General features: G+C 42.5%; 1 long non-coding RNA gene across 1 annotated transcript in view; it reads left to right on the forward strand.

Annotated features, from left to right (window-relative positions):
- The window catches only part of LOC135508065 (uncharacterized), a 59,845-nt gene extending 46,644 nt beyond the window's left edge, over positions 1-13,201 (forward strand). Inside the window, exons 2-3 of the long non-coding RNA XR_010450748.1 lie at positions 7,553-9,287; positions 11,810-13,201. This is a non-coding gene — a long non-coding RNA (uncharacterized LOC135508065). The remainder of the gene's footprint in view (positions 1-7,552; positions 9,288-11,809) is intronic.
- The last annotated feature ends 6,951 nt before the right edge of the window (positions 13,202-20,152 follow it).

The raw sequence follows: 20,152 nt of genomic DNA on the forward strand, positions 1-20,152 counted from the left end.
ACAAAGCTAGCGAGCAGCAGCCCCACAACCATTCATCCTTCCTTTCCATCAACCCCTATTGTCAGGTCTCCCTAAACACCAGCCCATCTTTACTTCAGAGCAGAAAACAAATATTAAACGTATGTTGGACTCACCCACCTCTTGCTAGCTACTGTGTATCTGCCTGCCTGCATGGTTTCCTTCCCTCACACACCCTTCTGTTCCTTCACGTCCCAGATATAATTATAGCCGTCCGAGGGATGATTATATGTTTACCCTGGAAGCTGGCCGGCTGCCTGTCCCCAGTCCCACTGGAGCTACGTGTCTCAAAGGGGTTCCTCTTGAAAAGCACCACAGAAAGAGGGACCAGTCAAAAATGAAACACATGAGTGAGTGCAGAGATGGACAGAGAGCAGCGAATCGTCCATGACTTTGATATAATATCTATTTTTATATATGGGCGGCTCTGAGCTACACTGAGCTGTCTGCTGCTTCACTTGAGGGAGCTGGTTAGCAGAGTCTCACCACAATACTGTTGGGAGTGGAGGACGAATAGGAGGATTGGGAAGGGATGGGGGGCGGCCTCTAAACTATAATACCAATGAATGCCCTCTGAAGACTAGAATACACGTATGTTGGTTCATTTAGCAGAAGGTTGAGATCAGATCAGAAGCCTGACTTACAAATCTGCTATAGTTAGCACATGGGAGTGAACACTGAACAATAGCATACATATATTGTAGACTTCCAAGTCCCTAAAAGGTTCAATGTCTCCTCCAACCCTGTTTCTATGCTATTTTTGATATACAGCTTTTTTCATAACCACAATCCACAATGAACTGTATTTTTTCCATAACCCACATAGCTGAATGCTAAGATGTAATTTAAGTTATATGTATAGATATATTATTATATTTTCTATTTAAACGGATAATAATATTGTTTCGTTGAGCCTTTACATTGTTAATGACTCGGCATCAAGGCAGAATTTGCAGACCGCTCTTTCACGTTGCCCAGCAATATCTATTAATCTGTCTATAGCAGCTACAGTGTGTATGAAGGAGCCTTTAGAGGGCGTTCAAAAGATCTTCATTCCATAACTAATTAACAACGCAAACTCTCCACAAGCAGAGGCGGGTAATAAAAGTCTAAGCCCCGGGGGGGATGTTTTACGACGGTCATACCATGGATCATTTTGCTATTGATTAAAAATGTTAGGACCCCTGTGGGTATAAGAAAAAATAGGAAGCAATTTCATTCAACTTTGAAATTTGCCTTTACTCTCAGCCTATAGAAACACATTGAATAACATATTCACACAAACAAGTTTGTTTTGAAGTATCTGTCCTATATCTGAAAGATATAAGATAGATCAAGAAAATATATCTATTTTTTCCCCATATTTAACCTCTTTTTTGAGCACTAAACTACTTTCATATACACTGAGTGTACAAAACATTAGGAACATCTGTTCTTTCCATGACAAAGACTGACAAGGTGAATCCAGGTGAAAGCTATGATCCCTAATTGGTGTCACTTGTTAAATCCACTTCAAACAGTGTAGATGAAGAGGAGGAGACAGGTTAAAGAAGGATTTTTAATCCTTGAGACAAATGAGACATGGATTGTGTATGTGTACCATTCAGAGGGTGAATGGGCAAGACAAAAGACTGAAGTGCCATTGAACAGGGTATGGTAATAGGTGCCAGGCGCACGGGTTTGTGTCAAGAACTGCAACGCTGCTGTTTTTTTAACGCTCAACCGTTTCCCATGTGTATCAAGTATGGTCCACCACCCAAAGGACATCCAGCCAACTTGACACAACTGTGGGAAGCATTGGAGTCAACATGGGCCAGCATCCCTGTGGAACACTGACGACACCTTGTAGAGTCCAAGTCCTGACAAATCGAAACTGTTATGAGGGCACCTCAACCAAAAATGAAAGAATATTACTAAATCAAATCAAACTTTATTTAAAGGGTATTTAACGTTTGATTTGATTTGATTTTGTCCTATTATTTAACTTTTGGGTAAGATGGAGACGTGAATCCAACATATGAATTATTCATTTGTAGACAAACTGGAATTAAAGCCAGACTAAGTCAGTGGCACAGACGTTGTTGTACGATTCAATCTTAGTCCTGTATTGACGCTTTGCCTGTTTGATGGTTCATCGGAGGGCAAAGTGGGATTTCTTATAAGCTTCCGAGTTAGAGTCCCGCTACCCCTTAGCTCAGTGCAGATGTTGCGTGTAATCCATGGCTTCTGGTTTACAGTTGAAGTCGGAAGTTTACATACACTTATGTTGGAGTCATTAAAACTCGTTTTCAACCACTCCACAAATTTCTTGTTAACAAACTATAGTTTTGGCAAGTCGGTTAGGACATCTACTTTGTGCTTGACACAAGGAATTTTTCCAACAATTGTTTACAGACAGATTATTTCACTTATAATTCATTGTATCACAATTCCAGTGCGTCAGAAGTTTACATACACTAAGTTGACTGTGCCTTTAAACAGCTTTGGACAATTCCATAAAATGATGTAATGGCTTTAGAAGCTTCTGATAAGCTAATTGACATAATTTGAGTGAATTGGAGGTGTACCTGTTGATGTATTTCAAGGCCTCCCTTCAAACTCAGTGCCTCTTCGCTTGACATCATGGGAAAATCAAAATAAATCAGGCAAGACCTCAGAAAGAAAATTGTAGACCTCCACAAGTCTGGTTCATCCTTGGGAGCAATTTCCAAACGCCTGAAGGTACCACATTCATTGGTACAAACAATAGTACCCAAGTATATACACCATGGGACTATGCAGCTATCATACCGCTCAGGAAGGAGACGCGTTCTGTCTCTTAGAGATGTATGTTCTTTGGTGCGAAAAGTGCATATCAATCCCAGAACAACAGCAAAGGACCTTGTGAAGATGCTGGAGGAAACAGGTACAAAAGTATCTATATCCACAGTGAAACGAGTCCTATATCAACATAACCTGAAAGGCCGCTCAGCAAGGAAGAAGCCACTGCTCCAAAATCGGCATAAAATAGCCAGACTACGGTTTGAAACTGCCCATGGGGACAAAGATCGTACTTTTTGGAGAAATGTCCTCTGGTCTGATGCACAAAAATATAACTGTTTGGCCATAATAACCATCATTATGTTTGGAGGAAAAGGGGAGGCTTGCAAGCCGAAGAACATCATCCCAACCGTGAAGCACGGGTGTGGGAGCATGTTGTGGAAGTGCTTTGCAGAATGAGGGACTGGTGCACTTCACAAAATAGATGGCATCATGAGGGAGGAAACGTATGTGGATATATTGAAGCAACATCTCAAGACATCAGTCAAGAAGTTAAAGCTTGGTCACAAATGGGTCTTCCAAATGGACACTGACCCCAAGCATACTTCCAAAGTTGTGAAAAGTGGCTTAAGGACAACAAAGTCAAGGTATTGGAGTGGCCATCACAAAGCACTGACCTCAATCCTATAGAAAATGTGTGGGCAGAACTGAAAAAGCATGTGCGAGCAACAAACATGACTCAATTACACCAGCTCTGTCAGGATGGATTTAGGCCCATTCCTCCTAACTTATTTTGGGAAGCTTGTGGAAGGCTATCTGAATCGTTTGAACCAAGTTTAACAATTTAAAGACAATGCTACCAAATACTAATTGAGTGTATGTAAACTTCTGACCCACTGGGAATGTGATGAAAGAAATAAAAGCTGACCTAAGACAGGGCATTTTTACTAGGATTAAATGTCAGGAATTGTGAAAAATTGAGTTTAAATGTTTTTAGCTAAGGTGTATGAAAACTTCCAACTTCAACTGTAGGTACATTGGGGCAAAATAGTATTTAGTCAGCCACCAATTGGGCAAGTTCTTCCACTTAAAAAGATGAGAGGCCTGTAATTGTCATCATAGGTATGACTGACAAAATGAGAAAAAAATCCAGAAAATCACATTGTAGGATTTTTAAAGAATTTATTTGCAAATTATGGTGGAAAATAAGTATTTGGTCACCTACAAACAAGCAAGATTTCTGGCTCTCACAGATCTGTAACTTCATTTTTAAGATGCTCCTCTGTCCTCCACTCGTTACCTGTATTAATGGCACCTGTTTGAACTTGTTATCAGTATAAAAGACACCTGTCCACAACCTCAAAGAGTCACACTCCAAACTCCACTATGGCCAAGACCAAAGAGCTGTCAAAGGACACCAGAAACAAAATTGTAGACCTGCACCAGGCTGGGAAGACTGAATCTGCAATAGGTAAGCAGCTTGGTTTGAAGAAATCAACTGTGGGAGCAATTATTAGGAAATGGAAGACATACAAGACCACTGATAATCTACCTCAATCTGGGGCTCCACGCAAGATCTCACCCCGTGGGGTCAAAATGATCACAAGAACGGTGAGCAAAAATCCCAGAACCACACGGGGGGACCTAGTGAATGACCTGCAGAGAGCTGGGACCAAAGTAACAAAGCCTACCATCAGTAACACACTATGCCGCCAGGGACTCCTACAGTGCCAGACGTGTCCCCCTGCTTAGGCCAGTACATGTCCAGGCCCGTCTGAAGTTTGCTAGAGAGCATTTGGATGATCCAGAAGAAGATTGGGAGAATGTCATATGGTCAGATGAAACCAAAATATAACCTTTTGGTAAAAACTCAACTCATCGTGTTTGGAGGACAAAGAATGCTGTGTTGCATCCAAAGAACACCACACCTACTGTGAAGCATGGGGGTGGAAACATCATGCTTTGGGGCTGTTCTTCTGCAAAGGGACCAAGACGACTGATCCGTGTAAAGGAAAGAATGAATGGTGCCATGTATTGTGAGATTTTGAGTGACAACCTCCTTCCATCAGCAAGGGCATTGAAGATGAAACGTGGCTGGGTCTTTCAGCATGACAATGATCCCAAACACACCACCCGGGCAACGAAGGAGTGGCTTCGTAAGAAGCATTTCAAGGTCCTGGAGTGGCCTAGCCAGTCTCCAGATCTCAACCTCATAGAAAATCTTTGGAGGGAGTTGAAAGTCCGTGTTGCCCAGCAACAGGCCCAAAACATCACTGCTCTAGAGGAGATCTGCATGGAGGAATGGGCCAAAATACCAGCAACAGTGTGTGAAAACCTTGTGAAGACCTCTGTCATTGCAAACAAAGGGTATATAGCAAAGTATTGAGATAAACTTTTGTTATTGACCAAATCCTTATTTTCCACCATAATTTGCAAATAAATTCATTAAAAATCCTACAATGTGATTTTCTGGATTTTTTTTCGGTCATTTTGTCTGTCATAGTTGAAGTGTACCTATGATGAAAATTACAGGCCTCTCTCATCTTTTTAAGTGGGAGAACTTGCACAATTGGTGGCTGACTAAATACTTTTTTTGCCCCACTGTATGTATGTACAGTCACTGTGAGGACGACATCATCGATGCACTTATTGATGAAGCCAGTGACTGATGTGGGGTACTCCTCAATGCCATCGGAAGAATCCCGGAATATTTTCCGGTCTGTGCTAGCAAAACCATCCTGTTTCTTAGCATCTGCTTCATCTGACCACTTTCTTATTGACTGAGTCACTGGTGCTTCCTGCTTTAGTTTTTGCTTGTAAGCAGGAATCAGGAGGATGGAATCATGGTCAGATTTGCCAAATGGAGGGCGAGGGAGAGCTTTGTATGCTTCTCTGTGTGTGGAGTAAAGGTGGTCTAGAGTTTTTGTCCCTCTGGTTGCACTTTTAACATGCTGGTAGAAATTAGGTAAAACGAATTTGAGTTTCAAGAGCGCGAAAAAAATTGTTCCTCCAGTTCAGTGTGAGTAATCGCTGTCCTGATATCTAGAAGCTATTTTCGGTCATAAGACACGCTGACACAAACATTATGTACAAAATAAGTTACAAATAACGCAAAAAAAATACACAATAGCACAATTGGTTACGGGATTGTAAAACGATAGCTATCTCCATCAGCGACACTTCGTGGCTGAGCCACTGTTACTCCTAGACGTTTCCACTTCACAATAACAGCACTTACAGTTGACACAGGGCAGCTCTAGCAGGGCAGAAATATGACGAACTGACTTTTAGAAAGGTGGCATCCTATGGCGGTGCCACTTTGAAAGTAACTGAGCTCTTCAGTAAGGCCATTCTACTGCCAATGTTTGTCTATGGAGATTGCATGGCGGTGTGCTCGATTTTATACACCTGTCAGCAATGGGTGTGGCTGAAATAGGAGAATCAACTCATTTGAAGAGGTGTCCACTACCTTTGTATATATAGTGTAGGTTGTAATCTCATTGATCAACATCTCAACCAAATATTACCCAATTGTCTACTTTGAAATGACGTGGTGTGCCCAGTGGGTAGTGTGTCACTAGATACTGCGATTTACATTGAACCATGAACCTCACATGGTTCACATGTTTTGGGTCTCAGCCTTGTCCAGGTTACATATTTGGATCTCCACTGCTTGTATATTTGTGAATGTTTGGTTGTAGACCGCTCTTGGTTTCCAGTTACCTCATTTCCCGAACAAGAACAAGTCAATAAATAGACACTCATACTGTATATAAAGAGACTTTAGTGCATGCAGAATGGTCACACACACTCACACAGTGTCTGTTTAGCTGCGGATATGCTGAAGCCCACGCATCCACACTCGCCTCAGTGCTGTCCTTGTAATGGCTAGTATCTCTAGTCCCTGAGCCCTGGAGGGACGATAAAAGCCAGGCTGTTGTGTTTTATCTGTCCTGCTGAAAGTTAGCCATTGACACATGCACTTTAGAGGAAGTGTCACTCACTGGGAGGACTTACCCATACCACGCTGCCCTGGGAGGGACAGACTGCAATGTTTCTGTCCCTCTTAGGGGTGAGCTCACCACCGACTTTGCTGGCATGGGCAACTGTTGCTCAGCAACATGATTTTTTTAAAGGGGAAAGTTGAAATAAAAAGGGGGGGCAACAATGCTAAATTTAAGTTTTTACCTCGGTCAATATTTTTTTGTGAAATCCCAATATCCAGTCCTCCCCATGCACCCTGCCACTTCACTTGAGCCACAATGACTCAACGTGTCTGTCCTGGTCTCTTTGCTTTTAAAATTGTTTCTGTATCCGTATTGTCCGAATATGATTCTTTCACAATCACCGACTTCACCAACGGCAACCTCACAAAAGTCAATCATGGAGAGCACTCTGCCTAATTTTACGGACAGACAAAAGGAACAAAACCAGAGTCAGTGGGGTTGTCTGCTGTAATTTGATTGCCGACAAGTGAGGGGAAAAAGGTCTGTCAGCTTAGCGACGATACCCAACAAAGTGCAAACTCATTGTAACCATCATAGTGCTCAATTGCTGGGTGACGGGCATGGGACAAAGGAACAGCAGGCTGCAGCGAGCATCACTGGGACCCTCCCTGCTCCCTCCACAGTGGTAATGACAGCCTAAGTGCGAACAGCAGGTGTCTTCCATTCAAGGCCGGGCAGGTTAATAAAGTTTCCTCAGAAAGTCAATAAACAAGGGCTTGTTCACACACTGGCTAATTGTTTTTTTCTTTTTTCCCCGTTTCACCCAGCTCTGTGTGGACAGCCGTGATGAAGGACACTGGCTGGTTCCCCTGGAGTCTCCGTTGAAGGCCCTCGCCATTTCAGCTCCCAGGGACCCCCCAATGAGCTCAACTGGGGTCCCTTTCGTGTCATTGCAAAACAGAGGTGTTTAACTTCCAGATATATCAGACGATGTTGAGTTTGCTAGCTGGGTTGCTGTTAAAAGAATTGGAATAAATAGAACTGTTTAGAAGAAAGAAAGTCACTTGTTAATCTGTGACTTTGGAGGGATATGTGGCCCCTTTGTTTATTTCAATGGAAATTCTTATAAAACACAGATTATCCTTCTTCCTCTCTGGTCTGGATACAGTTGTGATTGATAGGTATATTTACAGATGGTATTTCTTCCCTCTGTCACAGGAGGCTGCTCAGGGGAGGACGGCTCCTAGTAATGGCTGGAATGGAGTAACTGGAATTGTATCAACCACATGTAAACCATGTGTTTGATGTGTTCGATACCATTCCATTTATTTCGTTCCAGCCATTACTATGAGCCCGTCCTCCCCAATGAAGGTGCCACCAGCCGCCTGTGCTCTCTGTAACTTCGTAAAGTCGTCCGGCTTGTGTTCCATCCTTAATGAGAGCCAAGTAAACTACTCCTTATGTTTGAAAAAGCCAACAAAGCTCAGTACGTCTGTTCATGTACAGCCTTTATGAAGTCAAAGCAATATGCTCTGAGAGAATACCTCCGACACCACAACCACGCAGCAAATTGGTTCAGTTTAGTGAACCCTTGTTTGAGCAGGCAATAAGCAAAAGAGGAATATGAAATGATTTCTCAGCACATTTATCTTGATAAAAATAAAAGATGTAGAGGCGTAATAGGAACAACATGTTGGGTAATGAGGGGAACAGGGGATGATGGAGGAGTAGGACATGGATTTCCAGACATTCCTCTTGATGGGATTTCATGAAGAAAAGAATACAGCTCTCTCGTTTATTTGATTTTAGAGGTTGTGGTCGGGGAGAAAAAAGCAGGATAAATGCATGCTTCATCAAGGATAAATATTTCCACCCCGTGAATAAATGCTGGGAAGTAAACACAGGCCAGATTGTGACCAGCGGTAGGACGTTTGTGGGTATATCTGTTTACACGTTGCTTTGTGTGTGTGTGTGTGTGTGTGTGTGTGTGCGTGCGTGTGTAAACAAACAGAGAGCTTGACACACAGTGGACAAAACAGGTGCTTTAAAGAACAATTGTACTGTTTACGGTAGCTGTTACTCATCTTTATACAGATGTAAGATCTTAATCTGAGGCAGTTTGCAACAACAGAAAAGTAATCCTGCAGCAACAGGGAATGTGAATTATAATTATTATAATTAATGAATGTGTTTGTAGGGGTTGATCCATATTTTGTTAGGGCAAATCCAGTCTAAAATTTCAGTGGGATTTTTTTTCATTCAGCAACAAAAGATTGCCTAAATGAAGATCCTACATGTGTACGTGGATTGACTGTCAAACAGAGAGAAAGAGAGAGGAAAAGAGAAGGGGAAGAGAGAGAGAGAAGAAAAATGGTGAAGAAGTGGGATGAGTGGGAGCCTGTCTGATGCAAAAATGAACACATTTATAGCTGACAAGTTTGCTAAAAGGCTTCCATCAAAGTGAGTGATTTCCTCATAATCTTTCCTCTCTCTTCACATGCCAGAAAATCTGGAGCTCCTGCTGTTCTACTCTTCTCTTTCCAGTGACTGCTGACCCTCAAGGTAATCAACAACTCTCTCCCTTGCTTTGTGTGCGGAGTTGTTGCCAGAAGAATCTCTCATCCTTATTCTCACTCGCATTCAGAAAGCCATATGCTTTTGATACTGTGTGTGTGTGTGTGTGTGTGTGTATGTGTGTGTGAGAGAGAGAGAGAGAGAGAGAGAGAGAGAGAGAGAGAGAGAGAAGGGGGCTGTGTGAGGTACTTAGGGCAGAGCAGAGAGACACAAAGATGCAGATCAGCGGGTCAGAGTTCCTGGTGTTAGGTTTGGTCAATCTCCCGCTGTATCCACAAAGCCAGCAGCTCCCTCGCATTTCTGGAATGTCTCACATTTCTCGTCTCTCTGTCCTCTCGCTTATTATTGTTGAACTACTTAAGGTTCCACAAGCAGAGCCAAGATGTATTCCCTCCCTCTCTAGCCTTTTCTGCAGTGTCATTATCAGAAAAAGAGGTGAGATAAAGAGACAGTACAGATATAGCGACCTGAGGGAAAATTGAGATCCTCTCGACCAGGTCAGTGCAGTCAACTGGCCTCCATTTTGAGGCTGTATGATGTTCGGGCTATCCATTTTCATTTTGGTTTGAAATCAAGCAGCACAGGCACCAGTTCAAATGAATGATTTACAGAGGTGTACCTCTACATTTGGGAGGTAAAAGACAATGATGGATGATATTAAAAAATTATGGCTAACCTTCTGGTGATACTACAACTAAACTACGGCTAACTAAAGTTAGCTAGCTAGCCCTCTTTACCTCTGGTACTACTACAGCTAAACTACTGATGGCTACAGCTAGCTAGCCTGCTATTCCCTGTGAACACCCTGACTAATGGGGAATGTTAACGTGTCATCTGCTTCTGGGCTATTAGGAAAAATACCCTTCATCCCAGCTCCAGATTTATTCTTGGGAAGCTGAAAGTGGGGACAGAAAGTAACTCAACACTTTAGTGCATTATCCTTATCACCTCAGCTCCAGCTAAATCACCACAGTAATGGCTGCCATGTTTTCTTGCCCCACCACCTTCCTTTGTTATCTCCTCTCTCTTTCTCTTCCCCCTTCTGTCTTCCCCCCTGAGTTCCTATTCCAGTCTGCCCCACAGAGACTGAGCCGGAGCACCTGCAAGTGCTCACTTTGAAAGATGTTGCAGGCCCAAGAATGTGCGCAGTAAACACACGAGAGCTGTATTTATAATAAATCAGCTTTATGGCTCTCTGATGGAGGTGATATCAGTGAAATTTATGCAGAGAGACCTCACCGTCCTCAGCAAACAGCTGTGAGATAGCGCAACTGAACGGTCTGGGCTAGCACAACAGAGTTCTCTATGGGTGTAATTATCTGTACAGTTATCTGTGTCTGTCTGTGTGTCTGTGTGGGGTTGCAGAACAGTATTGGGCAGAGTTTAGAGAAAGACAGTTGTTTGAGGATAGATCAGCTCTCAGTGACCTTAGCTCCAAATGATCAGTGTCTGTGAATCCAACGATTCTCCACCTCGTCCTTCAGCGAACCCCTTAAACTACCACGATAACTGTGAAATGACAGTCAGGCAACACGCATCTCGAAAAATTGCCCTGAAACCCAAACAAAACACAGGCATGTAAACAAAAGTGGACTGAACCATACCCCAAAGCCACGACCCCCTCCAGCAGCCACAGATGGTTTGCTTCACCCCTGGCAAACGGACCGAAAACAAGTATAAAAGCAAATGATGTCACTTTTCTCGAAGCTGTTGTACCGTTTCCCATTACCAAATACATTCCCATTCCCATCATACCATGATGAAAGGTGACCACCCGCCATTGTTTGGTTTTCAGCAGATGCAGGCAACAACAACAACGGCTAACGCCCAATAGATGGAAGAATGTCCTAAAACACTGTGGAGTTACAAATAATCGAGTCAAAAATAACCACGTAAACAGCATATTACTGTGCTTCCCTGACGGCAACAAGCCTCATTTCCATTTAAGGTCAGCAGAGGGGTTTCTGTTGATGTATTGTCAACACCAGTCTCAGGGATCTCAAATTGAGGTTAATTTCACTATTTTGGTATCTCCTTGAAAATATACCAAAGACTTAGCTGTATCTGGAAGTTGAGCCAGATTAAAGGAAAGCAGGCGTCTCCCTTGGTTACCTCTGGTCAATTGTTAAGAAAGAAGGCTAATTGACCGAGCTGCTTTGACGAATAGGCTTCAGTGGTGGAAAGTCATCTTGTGGTTGAAACCTGGCAGCTCGTCCCTCTCTCTGCCAGGAGACTGTGTGTACTGTAGCTAATTGCTTGTGTTTCTTACTCAGGAGTGATAAATAAATAACAGATACACTGTCATAAAACGTTGGTTTTTTTACAAGCTGCTAACAGCTGGAGCCGTGCTGGGAGAGACACCATGGGGAACGCTGGTGTGTTCTGGATCCAACCAGCGTACACGTGGTGGGTTGGAGACCTCAGAGAAGGTCCTGGGTTGCCCCCTTTTCCCCCTCCTATCCTTCTATCCATCCTTCTTGTCTCACCTCCTCTTTCCTGCTGTGTTTCAGGCTCCCCACTGATGGCGCAAGGTACTGGAGGGGTAACCGATGGAGCAATGCAACAAATTTGGCAGTTAACCCAGCACCAACCGCTGCCATGTTTGAACGGTTGCCACAGTGACCAGGAGGCCCACACGGTGAGGTTTGGGCTTTCTGTTTTTCACACCCGTGGCACCAAGGGAGGAAAAGCAGATTGGGAAAGGAGGTGTTGGTTACAGTGGAACCGGAGACCTAGAGAACACAACACAATAAAACATGATGGGGAGAGGTGTTTCCAACTCTTAAAAGGAGGATCCAAGATTGGATAGCCTGTCCATCATTTCATCCAGCATGGTACCCTATCTCTACTCCCTGTGCTGTGAACCTTATCCAGAGTACTGGGATTATTTCAACTCATCCAAATTGTTTAGTATTGCCATGAAATACCACATAAGGAAAGGGGTGTCTTGAAATTGTATGTATGAAGCTGAAAAAGCAAAGCTTAGTTTGTGATATGCAGAAGACATGGTGGATCTATTGGCACAGATAAGGCATATAGTACATAAACCTATTAGTCCACACACACGCGCACGCGCACGCGCACACACACACACACACACACACACCTGCTCCCAGGCCCCTCAGCCGCTGCCATAGTAAAAGTGCATGATTTCTAGCTGCAGCCCTCTTAAGGGTCCTTCAGTTTAAAAAAATAATAATAATAAAACAAGCCTAATGCTTGTGAGTCATTTTGAAATCACCATTTTATAATTTATTTATCTTTTTATTGACAGCGGAAAATTTGTGTCATGTCAACTAGCCCCAGGGACCACTGTGAAAGTGCAGAGAGCAGAAAATGTGGCTTGAGTTAGCCAGGCGGATTAGCACTGAGTGCCTGACGAGGAAAACTACAATGCATCACTTGAAGGTTTACGTTTTTTCTAAAATGTTTTCATGTTTTTTTGCGGTTGTGCTTCATTAGGATGACCAACATAACATTCTGGGATTTTACATTGTGTGGCATGACAGCTCTAAGACTCATTCTGTGGTAAATGTTCAGCAACATGATGATTTTGACTGTGAATTCCAGGTAATGTGACTAAACCATGATGTTAAGGGCTTCTCAGTACACTTCAGCTCAGGTTGCAAAGTGCTCCCTAACCGCAGATTTAAAATCAGATGTATGCAATGTCATCAAAAGTCTAAATATTTAGTACGCATGGAAAGGGGGAATTTGTGCATGTTTAGAGCACCACCATTAGGTAAATGATCTGAGAATTTGTTATTGTTTTTGTTTTGGGAACAGTAATTGGTGACATGTTTTATCTGAAGCCTTTCAAATCTCTTATTCCTCAACATGGGGACAATTGTGGGAACTCCAACCCTCCAAATAATTTTTTACATTAAAAAAATGGTACATTTCAGGTTTGTTTGGTCTGCTGTATCTCGGCCTCTGTGGAAGTCACACTGTTTTTTGACACTTTTATCTGAATCCCACAGTTCTTACCTGTCTAAGAGTACTAAGCACGTGTTTATAGTTTTAAAACCAAAATGTACTTTATGAGGGTAGTATACAATATTATGTGTTGTTTAGAAAATGCCACCAGATGGAGGTTTTAACCTACACCGTTACTAGGTAAACTAAATAAACTGGAGGTGGACCAATTGTCATAGCATACCTTATAAGTGCAATAAATACATTTAAACATGGAGGCTGAAGAAATCACATACAGTAGAAGCATCGTAAATAAAACTGGATTTAGAAAAAAGTCAGTAGCGACTTGTACACATTTGCACTTATAACATAACTACACTCACGGTAACCACCTTAAAACTTGAAGCCTTTCTAGTGCTGTGGGGTGAACTCCACACTACAGTAGGGATCTGAGCTGTCTGTCAGGGTGCCATGCCCCAGGTTAGACTCAAGCAGGCAGGCAGGCAGGCAGGCAGACGTGTGGGGTAGACTGGATCCCACCCCTGAGCTGCAGCTCTCAAATCAACCCACAGAAAATAAACGCTGCACTGCCAAAGGGACTCGTTTATCAAATCTGAAATTGCACTCATAGGGCAAAATAACCTACAATTACCAGCTAGAAATTAACTTTTCAGTCAGCCATCCAGAAAAAGATCATAGGATATCCTACAAAAGGGAATTATTGTGAACCCCTGGCCTCCCCCTCCCACAACCCCATACATTCCAACAACTCCCCATTTACTTAGAATGTCACAAACCTGCAGTCCCATAAAAGTAGGGTGCATGTTTATGCATTTAAGAATCTAGTTGTAGATTCTATAGGCAGTCGCAGGATGTGTTTAGTTGGTTGCTTTCAAGGGCAAATCAGTGTGTGTGTCCCTTGGTGCTTTTATCTGAAAGTTTTCCTCCCAAACAACTTCAACAGACCCATACTTACATGGAGAGCTCTGTTGCTACCAGTTTCACCAAGATATTTAGACCGCTCCCCAAAACTTCAGCTTTTCCAGCAAAAGCAATTACGCGCTGTTGGCCCAAAGTAAAGTGGAGAGGGACTCTCTTTAAAGTGTGTAAAATTCCCTCCTTGTTTAATTATGTAGTGCTGGGTGGAACCTGGGGGCCTGGAACTCCATTCTACTTGCAGTGCTTTTTCCATGGCACACATATGCAGGGCATTGGTTCCCACGGAGAGATCGGAAGCATAGCGGATCCCAAACAAGAGGCTATGGCATTTCCCAAAGCCTTAGCTGCACGGTGACCTCATCGCCTGACCACCTACATCTCCACAAAATTCCAAGCATGAGGTTGGGCATCCTGAGTGTGGCATCCGACTGTAAACTGTGATGTCACGTGTGAGTCATCCACATCTGAGGCCTAGCTATGGGGACTTTACATTTTGACAAACCCAAGTCCCTTTCTCATGGTGGATTAAGGCTTTCCATTTAATTGTGTTGGAGGGGAATAGTTGACTTCTAGCTGACTTGGCGGTCGAACCTCATTTTCTTAGCACAATTTCTTATCAAATAATGGTATAGTTTTCAGAGGACCTGCAGCATATGAAACACACCCTGTAACAGCGCTATACTTACACACATACACACTTTACACAGTATATGACATATATTTCCTTTTGAGTCTTTCAAATAAAGCTGTCGTGCAATGTTGACATTTCAAACAAATTTGATTAAACAAATATCCAAGCTGGAGACCGCAAGTTTGATAAACAACTCAGTCACTCCTTATAAATGAATAAATGTATTGCTTTTACTACTGTTTTGATATATCCGTCGAGCCCCCGATTAATCACCGCCAGCTGCTTACACAATGTCTCTGTTTTCTGGTTTACAGAAAAATGAATGATCTGTAACTAAATAGAAACTTGATGTGTACATAGTCTCAATGCAGTTTTGCCAATATTCATTTTCACATTCCACGATCATCTTACAGAAAACGTTAGACATATCAAGAATGTTATAAGTATACAACAACGCACATTAGACAGTGAGCCAAGCCACAAGTCGATGTATCTAGCAGCAGTGTCTTGCTAACCTTGCTGACAGAACCAGAACAAAGGGTGACAATAAAGATGTCATCCCTTCAACTATTCAAAATCTGCAGGTCACTGACTCTGATGTTGAGGCCTGAAAACCCTGCTGAAAAAAAAACCGGCATAGACCACTGGTCCAGCATAGGTGCTGGTTTTGCTGGTGACCAGTCTTCACAACATTTTTCGTGGTGCCTTTGTTATGTTTCTGATGTGCCTTCGATGTGTTTTATGGTGACCAGCCTTTGCTGTGTTTGCTGGTGACCAGCCTTTGCTGTGTTTTGCTGGTGACCAGCCTTTGATGTGTTTTGCTGGTGACCAGCCTTTGCTGTGTTTTGCTGGTGACCAGCCTTTGCTGTGTTTGGCTGGTGACCAGCCTTTGCTGTGTTTGGCTGGTGACCAGCCTTTGCTGTGTTTGGCTGGTGACCAGCCTTTGCTGTGTTTGGCTGGTGACCAGCCTTTGCTGTGTTTGGCTGGTGACCAGCCTTTGCTGTGTTTTGCTGGTGACCAGCCTTCACTGTGTTTTGGACACTGGTGCATAAACTAGTCACCAGCAAAGCCAGCATCGTCACATCCCAGCTAACAGATAACTTTCTGAGAACCATATGTTTCTTTAAGATTGGTGAGAGTGAGGTTGTCCTATGGTTATTTTGCACACAACCTTCCCACAACATTCTAGAAATAGTGCAATATATTTGCTTGGCTTTGGAACATTCTCAGCATATTTAAGGAATTTGACAAAATAATGTTATTTTCTTGATATTTCAATACTTTAACACAATGTTTCCTAAACGTTCAAACATGGTTAAATTTATTAAAAAATGTGGTAATGTTCTAGAAACATTCTCCAACTGGTTTGACATTGGAAATGTTCTCAAATAGTTCAGAGAATGTAAAGAAACAATGTTCTCCTGTGGGAATGTCAATACTTCAGCATAACATTTCCACCAGGTTTCATCATGGTTCTAATGTAAGTGATTTTTTCAAATTGTTTCGAGGGCGTTAAGAAAAAACCTTATTCTCTGGCAATTTCAGTACTTCAGCATACCATTTCCTACAGTGTTCCTCGTGGCTCTATTTAAAGTCATGATCTCCGAACATTAAGAAAACTTTCCATATAAACCACAAGACAACATTAGTAGCATAAAAAAGTGATACATTACTCTATCAGCGTCAACAAAACTCTCTCTATCCCCTATCTTGTGAAGTGTGTTCAGGTGTGTTGGCCGAGCCTACTAATTGGCCACCCCTAATCTTGATGAGTGCTTGTTTCCTTTGAAATGGGGTCTGTTTGAACAGGCTAAATAGAACCACTTTGCATGCTAGCTCTATCCTGGTGGCACAGTGGACTAATTCCATGGATAGAGAAGATTATACGGTTTGAATCTCAATGACGCCGTGCCATTATCATTTTTTTCATGTATTTGCATGATTAATGCCTAAGCAAATTAATTTCCATGTGCTCTATCTGTGCTTGGAGTTAGAAACAGTTAACCCAAACTAAACTAGAAGTGTTTTTAAGTCTTATTGAAACATTTAGTGAAAGTTTTAAGGAAGATTAAAAACCTCCAAATAACCTATTATTCCCATTCTCAGAACATGAATAAAACATCCCATGAAAACGTTCAGGGAACCATAATAAAGCTTTCTCAGGACCTCATAGCAGTCTAAAAATGTACGTTCCCAGAACAAGCAAAAATGTCACTTTCTGGTTTACCGGTCAGGAAACTTAGTGTATGGCTTTGTTCCCAGAACCAATAGGAAACCAAAGATGTACGTTCCCACAACTTCCAAGGAATTAAATGTACTATCTTGGATCCTACTGGCTTGCAAAGTGATGTTTAATTCCTATTGGAATCCAGCCAGAGAGGGGATATCCAACAATTGGAACTTTTCTTCACCCACAATATGCATTCAGAATGACTGCCAGGGCTAGAAAAATATATAAATGATACTACCCAAACCAGATCAACTGGAACAGCCATTTCAGTAAGGGGTGCAATAAATCCAACTAAGAGATTGGATTAGTTTAGAAACATGTATGTTATTGATCTTGTGTAGCATAAGATTAATTAATCCATCAATGTACATGCAAAAACACAATAAACAAAACATATATTGAAACAAACAATTACAAAAATGAACTGCAATAGAGCATGCTGGGAAAAATGATGTCGGTGGGCATGATCAGACTAGCTTGACCAGCTAGATCAGCATTCTCCAGCATGGACCAGCTGGGTCACCAGCATACCAGCATCCCCAGCACAATGTGTGTCCAAAACAGAGTGAAGGCTGGTCACAAGTATCCAAAGCACAGCGATGACTGGTCACCCATGTCCAAATGACATCAAAGGCTGGTCACGAGCAAAACCAGCTAGACCATGCTAGTAAACCAGCATAACCAGACAGACCACGCTTGTCAGACCAGCTTGACCAGCTAGACCATGCTGAACAACCAGCACAGACCAGCAAATACCATCATGGACCATCTTGAAATGAATGTTGATCTATGCTGGGGGTGTTTTCAACAGGGAACTGAACACTGAAACCCATGAAAATAAAAATGGAACCGTTCCTGGTGCTGCCCATGAGTTTGACAGGCCCGGTCTAAATTGACAGATGGTTGGTCCCCTACAGATGGAAGTAGCAAGTTCATATGAGCAGTCCTCCATGTCCTATCCCAATATCCATGATGACCCAACTTGCTGTTCTTCTCCTCTCCTCTGATCTTCTCCTCTTTCCCCTATCCTCTCTGCTTTGTGTCCCATCTTCCTGCCCACGGTTCGCCCACACTGGGATGTTAGCATATTCTGACTGCTTGGAATTCCTTCCTGCCATCTTAGGAGCGCACACTGCGTTTTAAAACTTGCTGGGCCCTTTCAAGTTTTATTTGAAAGTATGTAGTTACATTCTTGAAAGAATAACAGGTCCCCGGAGTGATTTATACAGAGTATTAAATGTCAAGGTTTGAAAAGACATAGTTAACACTCGCTCATCCACTTAAGAGCTTCTCAATGGCCTAAAATGTTCAGGGGGCTTTAGGCTATTGATGTGCAGTAAAAATGAATATGCAGAGAACAAGAAAAAGAGGGAGACAGAACAGAAAGAGGGAGTATGAACTGACTAGCTTTCATGTAATATCTTACTCAACCAATTTGAGTCGCTGAAAAGTCCATGGGGTTGGTCCACGGTCTATTTTGGATTCAAAAGATTATATGCTTTTCCACAGCCAGTGCTTAAACTATAACATAGATGTAGTGTAGAGTATATCAATACCGTAGTTCCTGGAACTAACTGAAGTTCAGTTACTTAAGACGTCCTACCTGCTGCCATTGCTGTTCTGCTGGCGCTCTAGGTCAAAAGTCAAGTGCCATGTTTACTTTTGATGGTCTGTGACCCTCTGGTAATTCGATTAGGAAAACTTTGCCTTTGGAATGGAACTCTGCTTAGCTTTTGTCAGTGAGACAATTCTGCTGGATGTATGAACAGCTTTTTGTGCTGAGTTACTTCTCTTAAGAAATCTGATTGGTTGACTATGAGACCCTTTAAGTAAGTTGATTGGTTGACTGACTAGGATACTCCAGAGATCCTGCACCGTGTAGGGCCGTGGTCACAAGGCAATCTGTGTTCTAAGCTATGCTAGCTACTCCATTCTACTTTACTCCCCTCTATCCCAGTCTATTCTACTCCACAGTGGACAATAACACCATGGCTCTTTATTACAGAACAGTAGGACTCACTGGGCTGTTTGTTCTACTCCCTCCTGGCTTAGCTCTGGCTCTTAGGACCCCAAGTCTAGGCCATTTCAATTCCCCTCTCTGATTAAAGAGGTATCTCTAAGCGCCAATCCAAGGCCCTGATAAAAAAAGCTTTTTAATCCATTGAGAAAGTCTCCAAAGCTCACTAGAGCTCTGGCATCAGGCGTTGCCCCACTCAGCCAGGGTCTGGACAGTGTTGTGGCAAAAGTGTCTCATCCCTCTGCACTGAGAGACGGACCTAAAAAAAGGCTAGGGCTGCCACTCACTTGAGCGGTTGCCTTTGATAACATCTGCATGGAGGAGCTTTGAACCAGCGACAACAGGAGATGGAGGGACATTAAAGACCTGTCACTCACTTGGCAAAAGAGTGGCAAACGATTCCAATCATCTACTGACCCAAGTTCAGTCACAGTACCCGAGTTTGACTGTTGAACATAGGGTGTGACAGGGGTTATAAGATATTTTGGGGTATTTCGGTAAACACTTACAATACTTAAAATGATTTTTTTTTAACAATACAAGCTGAAGCATCTGTTCGATTTCTGACAAAACATTTCATTTTACTTTCTTTTGACTTGCATGTCATCGAAACCTTTAGGATTTCAAAATTCCAAATTCTATTCAGTGCAAGTGACCTCAAGCGGAAAACATTTTCCACGTTAGCTCGACGATGGAAATATGTTTATCAAAATAAGGCTTTCTTGCTAAAACTATAGTTTCAAATTTACATTCACGTGGATAAAACATTTAACCGTGACTTAAAACTTCAACATTCAGTGTAAAAGCAAACTGATGGTGTTTATTAAACAGTGTTTTTCAGCTGAAGTAGACAGGCCGGAAGAGGCAGTGACCTCTCTTTGTTCTAACCAATCCAACATCCATCCCTCTTCATTTTCTTTGTGTTTACTTCTACGTTCATGAGTTTACATGCCAATTCCATTATAGGGATTAAAATAGTTTGCGCAATCCCTCCTCAACTCCTCACCACCACCCTCTTTCCCTCCCTTTAACCCCTCCCGCCACTTACTGGCTTTCAGATCCATGGGTTGAGTTAAGGGATTACTGGCCAAACGCGCTGTAGCACAGACCATTACCCAGAA

Source organism: Oncorhynchus masou, chromosome 21 (genome assembly GCF_036934945.1).
Source record: "Oncorhynchus masou masou isolate Uvic2021 chromosome 21, UVic_Omas_1.1, whole genome shotgun sequence".
Lineage (NCBI taxonomy): Eukaryota > Metazoa > Chordata > Actinopteri > Salmoniformes > Salmonidae > Oncorhynchus > Oncorhynchus masou.